The sequence below is a fragment of the Symphalangus syndactylus genome, chromosome 4, assembly GCF_028878055.3.
Source record: "Symphalangus syndactylus isolate Jambi chromosome 4, NHGRI_mSymSyn1-v2.1_pri, whole genome shotgun sequence".
Taxonomy (NCBI): domain Eukaryota; kingdom Metazoa; phylum Chordata; class Mammalia; order Primates; family Hylobatidae; genus Symphalangus; species Symphalangus syndactylus.
In genome coordinates, this window is record NC_072426.2 from 58,496,630 (window position 1) to 58,510,199 (window position 13,570).

Genomic DNA, 13,570 nt, shown 5'->3' on the forward strand with positions numbered 1-13,570 from the left:
TGGAAACTGAGCCTTCAACTTGTGAGATCTGATGCCATCTCCAGGTAGATAGTGTCAGAATTAAACTGGAGGACACTCAGCTGGTGTCTGCTGTACATTTGATTGATTGTTTGTGGGAAGGGAAAAATTCCCACGTATTTTGGGGTTACAGAAATCTGTGTGTATTTATGCTTATTGTGATATGAAAGCAGAAGTAAAACTGTTTGCTTTTTTTTCTAAACACTGTCTTAGATAAGGCCATCCTTGATCTCCAGGCAGTGTACATTTTCTCTTTTATAGCAAAAGCCAGAGGACCATTTCTACAAGTTTAAAGGACTCAAAAGAATATGAATTACAAAGTTCTCAAGTTGATCTATACAATATTCTTTCCTTGGTCTCCAGTTCCCAGTACCCTCTATCAAGGGCTTAATTTTTTCAGTGAAGACATGCTGGGGCTGTGAATTTAATAGCTTTGGTGATTCCGCAGCTCTTAAAATCAAAACATAAGTTTTGTTTTCAGCACAATCTCAATTTTGGCTGCTGACAGTATGAATGTCTTCAAATTCTTCCAGGAAGGATTTGTATCTTGCAAAGTTTGGCTTGAATTGATAGGTAACTGACCTGCACCTCTCATTCTCTTTCTTCAAGGCCTTTAGGTCAGTAAATGAAATGTAGCTAACTTCAATATCTTTATAGTTCCTATCACTCCAATATGTTCAAGTGCTAGAGGTATTGCATAAATTGTTGTTTTTCCTTTGTACTTGTATCTAATTTTATTCCCCACAAATGAAGATCTAAATAATTGTGATGCTTCAGTTCTGAATACATTACCTCCAGCCCATTTCCCGCTATCACTGGGGTACTTGGTGCCATCTGACTAGTATTTCATCATGATGACCACTGCTATTACCATCATGGTATAGATTTTCTTAAAATAAAACAATGAGTAAATGTTTGGGACTGAAGTCATTCATCTGAAAGGTTATTACAGGAAGCCCAAGTGAGACAGGAAATGAAGAAACAGGGCTGCTTAATGGGTATGCAAACTGTGTGATCACACAGGGCCAATGCTCAGAAGGACGTCACCCTTAGCTTAATGCACTGCTGTCACCATATTGAAATTCTTAATAATTTATCTCCAAACTTGTGTTCTGTGAGTGAACTATGATGGAACAAGGAAGCATGTGCATGAGCCTAAGAGATGTGTGCAATATGTATGTCCAATGTTCTGTGCGGTCCCATTCACACAGAGCATTTCTCATGTCCCATGAGTACACAATGCAAATACTGTGAGATTTCAATTAGACACTATGTCTCCTAAAGCCCAAAATTTAAAAAAAAAAAAGGAAATGGAGTTGAAAATACAAATTCAAATGAACTAAGATATTAATGGAAAAGATAGCATTTCAATTACAAGGGCTGGAAAAGAGGAAAGAGAGGAGATAGACAGTGAGAGAGGCAGAGAGAGAGAAAATGAGATAATGAGAGCTTCAAAAAGTAACAGTGTAACAAGCACACTTTAAAAGTCACCACATTACTTAAAATATCTTTGGAAATGCCAGTTTTTTGATGAGCATCTATAATACTTAAGAGTGAATAACTAATAACTACTACTTAGTTGTGGAAGAAAATGAGATATTCAAAAAGGATCATTAACTTTTTCCATGAGAAATTTATAAATGATAATACCATAATAAGTTACTAAAGAAAGTCAGAATAGCTTAAAAATCCTATTTTGTACCACCTCAATGACTAGAAAAGAAAATGTCAACTGGAATTACTATAGAAGTAAAAACAGGTCCAATTTTATGTTATATCACAAAATTATCTTGACTGCAGCAATAAAATAATAAACATGCCCAGGATACAAGTTCTATGAATTCAATATAGTATCCATCTTCAAAGGATGCAAAAATTTGTATATCTGAATAATATGCCTAAAGTAATATATAAAACATTTTTATATCAGATTCATAATACAATATCTTTAAGGAATTATGAAAGAATTACTTAAACCAAAGAAAGGAAGCAAAACTCACCCATAATAAACTCATTATTCAGAAATAACAATTGCTCATTTGGGGTTATCATTATAACTTATTGTAGGCAGAATAAGGGCACTCCTAAAATGCCTATGTCCTTGAAATCTGTGAATATGTTACCTTATATGAAAAAAAGGGATTTTTGAAGATGTGATTAAGGTTAAGTACTTGATATACAGAAATAATTCTGGAATGTCCAGGCCAACCAATTAGAAATCTACAGAAGACGAAGACATCAGGGAAATTCAAGATGAGAATGATTCAACCAGTAATTGCTATCTTCAAAGATAGAGAAAAAGGCCATGGGCCAAAGAATGCAGCAGCGTCTAGAAGCTGGGAACAGCTCTCAGTTTACAGCCAGCAGGAAAACAAGAACATCAGTCCATCAACCTCAAAAAATTGAATTCTGCCAACAACCCAGAAAAGCTGGAACCATATTCTCCCCTAGATCCTCAAAAAAGAGACACGACCTAATAATTTGATTTTAGTCCAGTGAAACTCCTGACAGAGAACTGCAAACTAATAAATATGTGTTTTAAACCATTTTGTAGTTTGGTACAGTAGCAATAGGAAACAAATAGACATGCCATTTCCTCATCTTCTTATTCTTGTCTCTGTACAAAATATTGATTAAAAAAAAAAGGGTTGGGTTGTAACTTACATAATCTTGTTTCCTGTTTTATTTACCTTACAATCTATTGTGAATATCTGTCACGAGAAGCAATAATATAATGAATAACAATACAGCTTCTGGAGCCAGACTGCCTGGGTTCAAATCAATGATCTGCCTTACTTATCAAATCTGGCCTCTCTTTCCTCCTATACAGAAAGAGGAATAAAAATAGTGCTGCTCCATTGAGTTGATGTGGGAATACAATGTGTTAATGCATGTAAAGTAAGTGAAACTGCATTAAGTACACTTTAAATGATAGTGATCCTTAAATTTTATTATTATAACCCAATTTCCTAAATATAAATCTATCTCTACACTTGTTAAAACTGCTTTATAACCTTTCGTTTTGTGTATGTTGCATCATACAATCTTCAACAAAGATGTGTAGTTTGTGCATTGTATATGTTTAGGTCTTTTACTGTTTAACAAAATACTCCCAAACAAGGTGACTTAAAGCAGCTACCATTTCATTACATCAATATTTTGCAATATTTTAATGATTTATCTGGTCAATTATTTTGAATTGGGCCAGCTCAGCTCATCTCTCTAAAGCTTGTTCTTGCATTCAGGTTGGCAAGTAGATGGGCTGGCAGCTGGATGTTCCAGCATGGTCTCCCTCACATGTATGGTTTGCAGACTGTCAGCCAGGTTGATGGGGTGACTAGGTCATGTGTCTGCCATCATCTGATAAGCTAACCTGGGCTTCTCAGAGCAGCAGTGACAGAAGACCCAGAGCTGCAAGGGAGGACAAGCCCTCTGCAAGAGCAATTCAGGCCTCTACTTACATCCCATTAGCTGACATGGCATTGTTGAAAGCAAATCACAAGGCCAGGCCTAGATTCAGTGTCAGAGGTCAGTTCACAAGGCAAGGGGGTTACAAATTGAAAAAAGTTATGGCCGTGTTTGAAATCTAACACAACTGTAGTTTTCTCCTACTTTTGAAAAATTAGTGTGATGGACTGTGCTGAATGAATTTATAATCTCAACTTGTCTGGAAAAGCTCAGATGTGCTTAATCTAAGTCAGACATCTCTAGCTTCGTTTATTTAAAAAATATTTTTAATAATTTGATTTGTAATAATTATTAAGATTATTATATTGTATAATTTGTAATACAATATTTGGCTAATTTCTTGCAAACATTCAATTTTATATCATTATAATATTTATTGTGGCTTGTCAGATAATGTGTATAACATTCAATTATCATTTTCAAATTATTCTCCTCAGTGATTTTTGGGGGACCATACATTTTAGAATCTATTGAATTTTTATAGTTGAACTACATTTCATTGTTATTGCTTCCATTTTCTTACTCCTCAGTTGCAGTGATAAAATGTCTGTACTTAATTTAAGTGCTGCAGACCATCATGCCAGTAAGAGAACATAAAAGAAACCACAAATTAAACAATGGATTAGTAAGTGCGTGTGTGTGTGTGTGTGTGTGTGTGTGTGTGTTTAAAGCAGCTAGATTGCATATACCGACCATAGCATAACAACTGAGAAAATCCTGCACATATTCCTATTATTCACTGCCAGTGTGGTCTGTGCCTATTCTTTGGCAATATTAGTAGTTAGACCTGCAGAGACTCACATAAATAAATGTTATACAATATCCAATCACAAAACAAATTGATTTGTTAGTACATAGTGTGAAAAATGTCCAAAGAATTCTGGGATAGTTCTATAATTCTGTAATTCTGGTTTTAAGCCTAATGTTTACTCAATCTACATGAAACCACTATAATTTTTAAAAATAACTATTTTATATATATACAACTTTTCCCCGTAGTCTTAAAGCTCTAGGAAATATACAAATGCCTTCAGGCTTAATAATTTCTCTTTTTAATGATGAAATCGTGTTTATTTGTGTTGTCTGCACATATTTGAAAACACTGTCAAAATACATGTGAAAAGCCAACTAATGCTTCTAATGGCCCTAATTATGAATTCTGTGTACTTCAAGAATATGATTTGTTCCCTTTTATTCCACAGTACGTGCATTTTCTGCAAATTATACTTTTAATACTGAGTAGTGAGGAGAAAATCAAGAAATTTTCCTTCCTTAAGCAATGTGTCTCTTTAACTCCTTTGTTTTGAAATGGGAACTATAACATCCAGAAACATTTCTTACCTAAGCTTGTACTGTTTTCACTGTAAAAGACAGTTCTAGATAAGAACGTGCAACAATGATAAAGAAAGCAGTATGTATTAAGTAATCTAGATTCCAAATAATGCTTTCATTTTAGCTACAATCCAACATAACTTTTAAGCATAAACACATTCATGCTGGAGCCAATGGGGATTCTTGCTATCCCACAGAGAATAAACACATAGTTAAAACAATTGGTTAAGTGGGAAAAACAGAAAACCATTACTGAATTAATGTGTTTTCTTTCTTAAAAAATACAGAGTGGCCCCTAAACTGCTAGCTCCACTACAGAGCAAAATGTAGTATAAAGGCACTTTTTTCCCCAGCAAAATAGAATAGTTTTATCAAGTATTTACGGTAGAGTGAAGTACATTTCTTAATGTTACAGCATTGCTAAGATTTACAGGACCAAATAGAAAATTGGTTCCTTGAAGTATAGGTGTGCATTGTAATTGTATAATTTTCTCTAGTTTATCTTTGAAGTAGGATATTTCTTAGGCAGAAATACTGGTATATGTTACACACATACATATGTAATCTGCATAGAGTGAGAGTAGCTTCCTCTTGCCTTGAGTGGGTATTTTATTAAAAGAATATGTAATTAAAAATTAGAAAAAGTAATTTAAACATGTTTTGACATTAAAAAGAAATACCTAAATAACAGGTCATTTTTACAATTCAGTAACATTTATTTAATTATCCCCCTTACCCATCTCTCCTACTCTAGCAATATCTCTCACATACAATGTGGCTGCTTCCAAAAACTTATTTACCCTAATTCCAAACTTCTCCCACTAAATACTCCAACTAGTCCAGTTCCTTCTTGCCTCTCTCTGTTTGTCATTTCCTTCCTTTCCATTTTCCAATGCAAATTCTTTCAGCCTCTCAGTTGATCCAGGCCACCTCTCACTCATTGCTTCAATCTGTGTAATGAGGCCTTGAAGAAATAAAACAACCTGCCATTCATATTTGAAGTTTGGAGGTGGGAGTGTTTAGGGAGAATTGAAAGATAAGTAAGCAATAGCATTCTACTGAGCATGAGAGTGCAGGTAGAGGTTATGATCAAATGTACTCACCAAGTTTCTCTTCTAAATATTTTGCATTCATTAACTTATTAATCACACAATAACCTAAAGAGGTGTATATAATTATTACTTCTATTTTAGAAATGAAGAAACTCAGACTAGTAAAAGTTAAATACTTCACCAAAGGACCCATTGTAAGTGATATGGTTTACCTTCAGGGTCTAACTCTGGAAGCCATGCCTTTACATGACAAACTGTAGTATCATATTAAACCTATCTCTACTTATATATTTTTGGTCCCTGTCACACATGACTTAACAGGAATCAGCAGGTGAAGCTGAATTAAAACTGTGAAAGAAGAGAAGCACCTGGAATGGAAAGATAAACTCACACTGTTCTCTCTTAAAGCTGAATGAGGGAAACAAACCCTTAATGTCAAGATAAGAATTTACAATATATTATTTATGACTTAATGTTCTGTGTGTTTTGTCTTACGCGTGAAGGTAAATATTAAGGTGATAGACTCTTAGATTATAAGCATTTACTCAACAAAGACATCACTATCTTGAAAATCACAATAAATCTCTATCTACTCCTCCATAACTTTAATCAGAAAATTAAAGCCTTTTTTTTTACCTGTTTTAATTTTATTTTAGGTTCTAGGATACATGTGCAGGTTTGTTACATAGGTAAACTTGCTTCACAGAGATTTTGTTTAAAGTTATTTGATGTGCTCCTCTATAAATAATATTTGAAGAAAACGATTTTAGAAGATACTTTTAGGATATTAGAAATAGCTGGATACATTAATTATGTTATTATTGTTATAATTACCACATTTAAAATAAACGTTCATTAACTAAGACATTGTAAAAATACGCCAAATATTTCTATATTCACCACAATTTCCTTACATCCTGCTGTTAAGTTGAGATTAAATTTTCATTTGCTAGCCACTAATGCCACTATAATCACTTGCTATATCTTTGAAATTCTCCCCTAAGAATTATGTATTTGATGCTATCAGCATTTCTGCACAGCACTCTAATAATAGTCTAGTGTTCCAGTGTCTTTAATTTACTCACAGAAAGAAGGTATTTAAAATGTAAACATTTTCAATAAATTTGGAGAGCTAAAAATTTAGTATTACAGGATTCTAACTTAAGCCGTGGAAATCATTCAGCAAGAATAATTTGCCTAATTACTCGCCTAAGCAAATACGGTGCACTGATTATGTATCGGCATTTGTGCGCTGAATATTCTTAAAATGACTACCTTGACAAAGAAAATGTAAGAATCAAAGAAATTTCTTAATTTACAATTAAGCTGCAAAACTTAAGTTAATTACTATCTGACTCTTTACAGAAATTTTTTGCAGAGCCCTAGACTAAGGAATAATGTATGGCAGCCTCCAAGTTTTTACTCTTTCCTTAGCCAGAGCATGGTTCTGGGTAGCAACTCTATTACCTGTCATTCTATACTGAGTATCAACGTTCAAAATATGTATCAACCAAGAGTGTGGATTCATCTGAGGCATCATAAGAGCATAAGATAATTTCTGAAAAATGATTACAGATGTATTTTTAAATAAAAAGATATTTTTACTATTCTATTAGCTTTAGTCTGCACTATGCATTTGAATAGCTACAAATTTGTAAGTACAATTTTTGAAAGGCAGCAAAATATATTGATCACTTTGGCAATGAAAATTGAAGCACGTTTTTGACATTCACTCCAATAATGTAGGACCACCCCTACCACAAAAAAAAAAAAAAAAAAGAAAAAGGAGAGGGGGAGAAAGGGGGGAAAAGAGGTAGAGAGAGAGAAGAGACATTAGTAATTAATACTCATTTTGAGGCGAAAAAAAAGATAGTCCATACTTTTAAATATTAACAAAATCACAAAAGCCATTAGAAATGGTCTTGATCAAGGTACCCTTTGATTGTCTCAGGAAAGGTTAGCATTTTAAGATTCATGATGTGATTCAGGACCAACTAGTCACAAGGTAAAATCACAAGACACATCTTAGTTCAATTAACAGATACAAGCAGAATATCAAAGGTAAGGTAGGTGATACTTTAGAATTAAATGCAGTCATGCATGTGGAACTGGTCATTAAAAATATTATTTTTAATTGAGGATGTTTTGTCTTTTTGATGAGAATTTGAGGTTAAGTTTCTTAATGTTCTAAAAAGTTTGCTCTTTGTTTTCAGATGACAAAAATATATTTTACAAATTCTTGTGACAGTTAATGAAATGGTAATTACATTATTTCATTTCTGTAGAAATATCCATTTCATGCACATGAAATATCCTTAGCATGCACATGTTACAGATTGATAAATTCACTTCTTGTCAGATAAACCAAGATATTAACTCCATCTGAGTGTGCCCTTAGTGTGCAGAGCGGTGTTTTGAACATGTGTGGACATTAAAATATTCAACAAGTGATCTTAATTTCAGATGTGCAAAACCTTGTGTTTAGAGGATGAAAGGACTTTTCCTTTTAAAAATATTGTATTTGTCTTTTGCATCCAACCTTGACGTATCTGCCTACCTTCAACTCACTTTTGATATATAACCAATTTGAATAATAACATGAAATGTCAAAATAAATCTTAACTTTTAAAAGTAACTTATATTCAATAAAAAATATGACAAAACTATTTAAGGAGCAATCTTGTTAAAGTAGTCAGGGACACAGAAACAAGCAGTTCAAACAATAAAAATTAATTAATAAGCCAAAAAAATTGTGAAAGACGTAAAAAAATGTTTTATGCTTTCCTATTTTCATTTTTAATGTGGGAAATTTAGTTAATGTATAAATCAAATATTATGTTGCCTAAAAATTGTGAGAAAAAATGTTAATGTTACGTAAAAATTACCATGTAAACAATGTATAGAAATTAACTTTGACTAATTTTATGTATTTTCAATTTATATTTACATTAAACAATTAAGAATATGATTAGTCCATATTATAAAATTATAACATACATATATGTGTAAAAACATACCACAAGAAGTGTCCGGGCGCGGTGGCTCACGCCTGTAATCCCAGCACTTTGGGAGGCCGAGGCGGGCAGATCACAAGGTCAGGAGATCGAGACCATCCTGGCTGACACGGTGAAACCTCGTCTCTACTAAAAGTACAAAAAATTAGCAGGGCGAGATGGCGGGCGCCTGTAGTCCCAACTACGCAGGAGGCTGAGGCAGGAGAATGGCGGGAACCCTGGGGGGCGGAGCCTGTAGTGAGCGGAGATCGCTCCACTGCACTCCAGCCTGGGCGACAGCGAGACTCCGTTTCGAAAAAAAAAAAAAAAAAGAAAAAAAAAAAAATATATATATATATACCACAAGAAAGCATATATAGATCATTAAGATCAATAATTATCATAGTAGTACTAAATGGGTGACATTGATCACAAATAGTAAAATTCTACTCCTAATAAACTAAAAACTTCCATAAAATTAACTATTGCCTTTTCATTCTATGAACCTGTATTTTATACATTTAAAAATCACAATACAATCAGAATAAATAAAAATATAAAATAAATAATATGTAATGTAATTAGCTACTGTTTGTTTTTCATTAAGGGTTAATGTTAAATAGTAATTTTTTTCTATATTTCAAATATAAAAAAACACATGTAAATATTTAAAATATTTTGAAGAAGTAGGAAATAAATTGACCAGATGCCAGAATTTTTATTTAGAGCAATCATAGAAAAAAAAAGAGCAAATTGATTTTTATATCTCTCTTACGTTACTAATTTTTTAAAAAAATCTGATAATTTTATTTATTTCTCTGATTACTAGTGTTTGAAGAAAAGAAATATCCATCCTGTGCAAAAAAAAACTGAACATCTACTATAGCACGTAAGGTTTCATAAAGTTATATTATATTACTTTAGTTCTAATTATGTTAAAATTAGTTTAAGAATTAAAAAGAGTATTTACATAAAGGAAAACATTTTTAAAAATAGCAATTAAATTCAATGGATACATCTTGTTTGTCTGCTAACTTAAACTTCAACATGAATTCTGAGACAGTTGGAGAACTTATAATATGAATTATTAAATGATGCCAAATAATTATTGTTCATTTTATTATGCATCGAAAGGAAATTGTGGTTATAAAAGAATATGTCCAAAGATGTAATTATAAAGAAAATGTGGTTTGGAATTTAAAATATATGTTTTACAACAAAAAGATATTTGGAGCACCTAGGGTAAAGTTTGGTAATTATCAAAGCTGCAAGATGCAATAATGGTGATTTATTGCTTTTTTATTTTTTTTTTTTTGGTTTTAGCTATTTTTGAAAATATTTGTTATATTAGTAAAAAATTAGAAAAAAATATTTTGTGGGCATTGTCTCCTGCATTCTATAATGGAATGGCTGTTTTAATCTAAAACCCTTTCACCTCAAATTGGATTTGATAATATTATACCACAAATTATCTAAAGTATAAATGAGAACAGTAATTACAGCACCATATTGTTGTTTTTGGAAACCCTATCCATTCTACAACCACTTTTACCACAATCTGTGATGGCAGTGGACTTTGTTCAAGCTTCTGCCCTCACGAAGTCTGTCAGGACTCTCTGTCATCAGCAAGGTAATTACAGGTAAACTAAGGATTATCTAATTCCATGGAATTGCTCAATATGTACACAAAATTTTATTTTGGGGTTCAACAATTCTGTTTGAGGAACTAGAGTGGAAATAGCTTGGGGTTTTCTAGATTGATGCTTGCTTCTCAAAATCTATTATGCATAAAAACCACCTGGGGATATTGTTCAAAATGGAGATTCTCTTCTAGATTTTTTAATTTTTATTCATAACAGTCTCTGAGGATATTTTGTATTTCTGTGGGATTGGTTGTAATGTCATTTTTGTCAGTTCTCATTGATCATATTTGGACCTTCCCTTTTTTTTTCTTTGTTAATATTATTAATAGTCTACCAATCTTGTTTATTCTTTGAAGAACAAACTTTTGGTTTTATTAATTTTTTGTATTTTTATATATTCAATTTTATTCAGTTCTCTCATTTTAGTTATTTGTCTTCTTTTGCTGGATTAGAAGTTGGTTTATTTTTTTTTTCTTGTTCCTGTAGGTTTGACGTTAGATTATTAATTTGAGATCTTTTTAACTTCTTAAGGAAGGCATTTAGTGCCATAAATCTTTCTCTTAACACTGTTTTAGATGTAAGATTTTGGTATGTCGTATCTCTATTTTCATTAATTACAAGGAATTTTTTGATCTCTGCCTTAACTTTTTGTTCACTCAAGAGCAAGTTATTTAATTTACATGTCCTTTTTAGTTTTGAGAAATCTTACTGGTATTTATTTTTATTTTTATTGCACTGTTATATGAAAGTATGCTTAGTATAATTTTAATTTTTTAATTTATTGAGATTTGCTTTATAAATGAGCACATAGTCAATCTTACAGTATGTCCCATGTGCAGAGAAAAATGTAAATTCTGTAGTTGCTGGATGGGATATTCTGTAGATGTCTCTTAGGTTCAATTGGTCAAGTGTAAAGTTTAAGTCCAGAATTTCCTTTTAAGTTCTTTTATTTCAATAATATGTTCAACACAGTCAGTGGGGTGTTGAAGTACCCAACTATTATTGTGTGGCTATGTAAGTCTTTTTGTAGGTCAAGTAGAACTTGTTCTATAAATCTGGGTGCTCCATCACTGGTGTGTATATGTTTAGAATAAATAAGTCTTATGGTTGAATTGAAGCTTTTATCATTACCCAATGCCCTTCTTTGTCGTTCTTGATTGTTGTTGGTTTAAAATTTGTTTTATTTGATATAAGAAAACTAACTCCTCATCTTTTTTGTTTTTTGTTTACATGGGAGATCTTGCTCTATTCCTTTCCTTTGAGCCAGTGGGTGTTATTATATGTGACATGGGTCTTTTGAAGACAGCAGGCAGAGGAGTCTTGTATTTTTATCCAGCTCACCACTCAATGGCATTTAAATAAGGGATTTTGATCATTTACATTCTGGGTCAGGAAAGATATATGAGATTTTGATCCTGTCATAATGTTTTTAGCTGGCTGTTTTGTAGACTTGATTGTGTAATTGCTTTGTATTGTCTGAGGTCTATGTTCTGTAGCCTGTTTTTGTGGTAACAGGAATTGATCTTTTGTTTTTGAGTTTAGCATTTCCTTAAGGACCTCTTGAAGGCTGGCCTGGTTGTAACAAATTTCCTTAAGTCCATTTGTCTGAGAAAAATTTTATTTCTCCTTCACTTATGAATCTTAGTTTGACAAGATGAAAAATTATGGGTTGTAATGTATTTTTTTTGAGGATACTGTCAATAGGCCCCCAACATCTTCTGGCTGTTGTAAAGTTTCTACTGAAAGATCTGCTGCTAGCTTGATGGGGCTCTGGTTGTAAGTGACCTGATCTTCCAGATTCCTGAAAATACAACATCCTGTGATTGAACTGGAAAGAAAGTGAAAATTTGAACAGACCAGTAACAAGTCACAAAATTGAATCAGTAATCAAAAACCTACCAACTAAAAAAAAGTCCTGGACCATATGGATTCACAGTCAAATTCTATGAGATGTACAAAGAAGAACTAGTACCAACCTTACTGAAACTATTCCAAAAAATCGAGGGAGGGGGGTTCTTTCCTAACTGATTCTACAAAGCTGGCATCATCCAGATACCAAAACCTGCCAGAAATTTAAGACAATATCCCTAATGAGCACAGATACAAAAATCCTCAACAGAATAGTAGCAAGCTGAATCCAGATGCACAATAACCAATTAGTTCACCATGATCAATTAGGTTTTATTCCAGGGATGCAAGGCTAGTTCAACATATGCGAATCAATAAATTTGATTCACCGCATAAACACAATGAAAAACAAAAACCATATGATCACCTCAAGAGAAATAAAGCTTTCAATAAAATTCAACATTGTTTTATAATAAACACCCTCAATAGGTTAGGCAGTGAAGGAACTTACCTCAGAATAGTAACAGCCGTCTATGTAAACCCAAAGCCAACACCATACTGAATGATCAATAGCTGGACACATTTTCTTTAAGAACAGGAAAAGGAAAAGGAAGCCTACTCTCACCACTCCTATTCAACATAGTGCTACAAGTCCTATCCATAGCAATCAGGCAGGAGAAAAAGATAAAAGACATCCAAACAGAGAAAGAAGTGAAGCTATATCTCTGCTGACTTCATCATTTATCATTTCAATCATAGAAAACCATAAAGACTTCAGTAAAGTTTCAGGATATAAATTAATGTACAAAAGTTAGTAGCATTTTTATGCACCAATAATATCCTAGCTGAGAGCCAGATTAAGAACACAATCCCACTTACAATAGCCACAAAGAAAGTGAAATGTCTAGTAATACAGCTAACCAAGGAGGTAAAAGATCTTTACAAGAAGAACTATAAAACACTGCTAAAAGAAATCAGAGATGACAAAAATAAATGGGAAAGTATTCAATACTTACAGATTGAAAGAATAAATATTGTTAAAATGGTTATAATACCCAAAGCAATCTACAGATTCAATGCTTTTTCTATCAAACTACCAATGTCATTTTTCACAAATTTAGAAAAAAAAATGTATGTGGAACCAAAAAGAGCTAAAATAGGCAAAGCAATCCTAAGCAAAAAGAAAAAAGCTGAAGGCATGACTTCACCTGACTTT

The 13,570-nt window shown here is 32.7% G+C and overlaps 1 long non-coding RNA gene across 1 annotated transcript in view; it reads right to left on the reverse strand.

The window, feature by feature from the left end:
* LOC134736476 (uncharacterized) overlaps window positions 1–8,998 on the reverse strand; it is a 155,202-nt gene extending 146,204 nt beyond the window's left edge. The window contains exon 1 of the long non-coding RNA XR_010120503.1: window positions 8,888–8,998. This is a non-coding gene — a long non-coding RNA (uncharacterized lncRNA). The remainder of the gene's footprint in view (window positions 1–8,887) is intronic.
* Window positions 8,999–13,570: the final 4,572 nt, after the last annotated feature.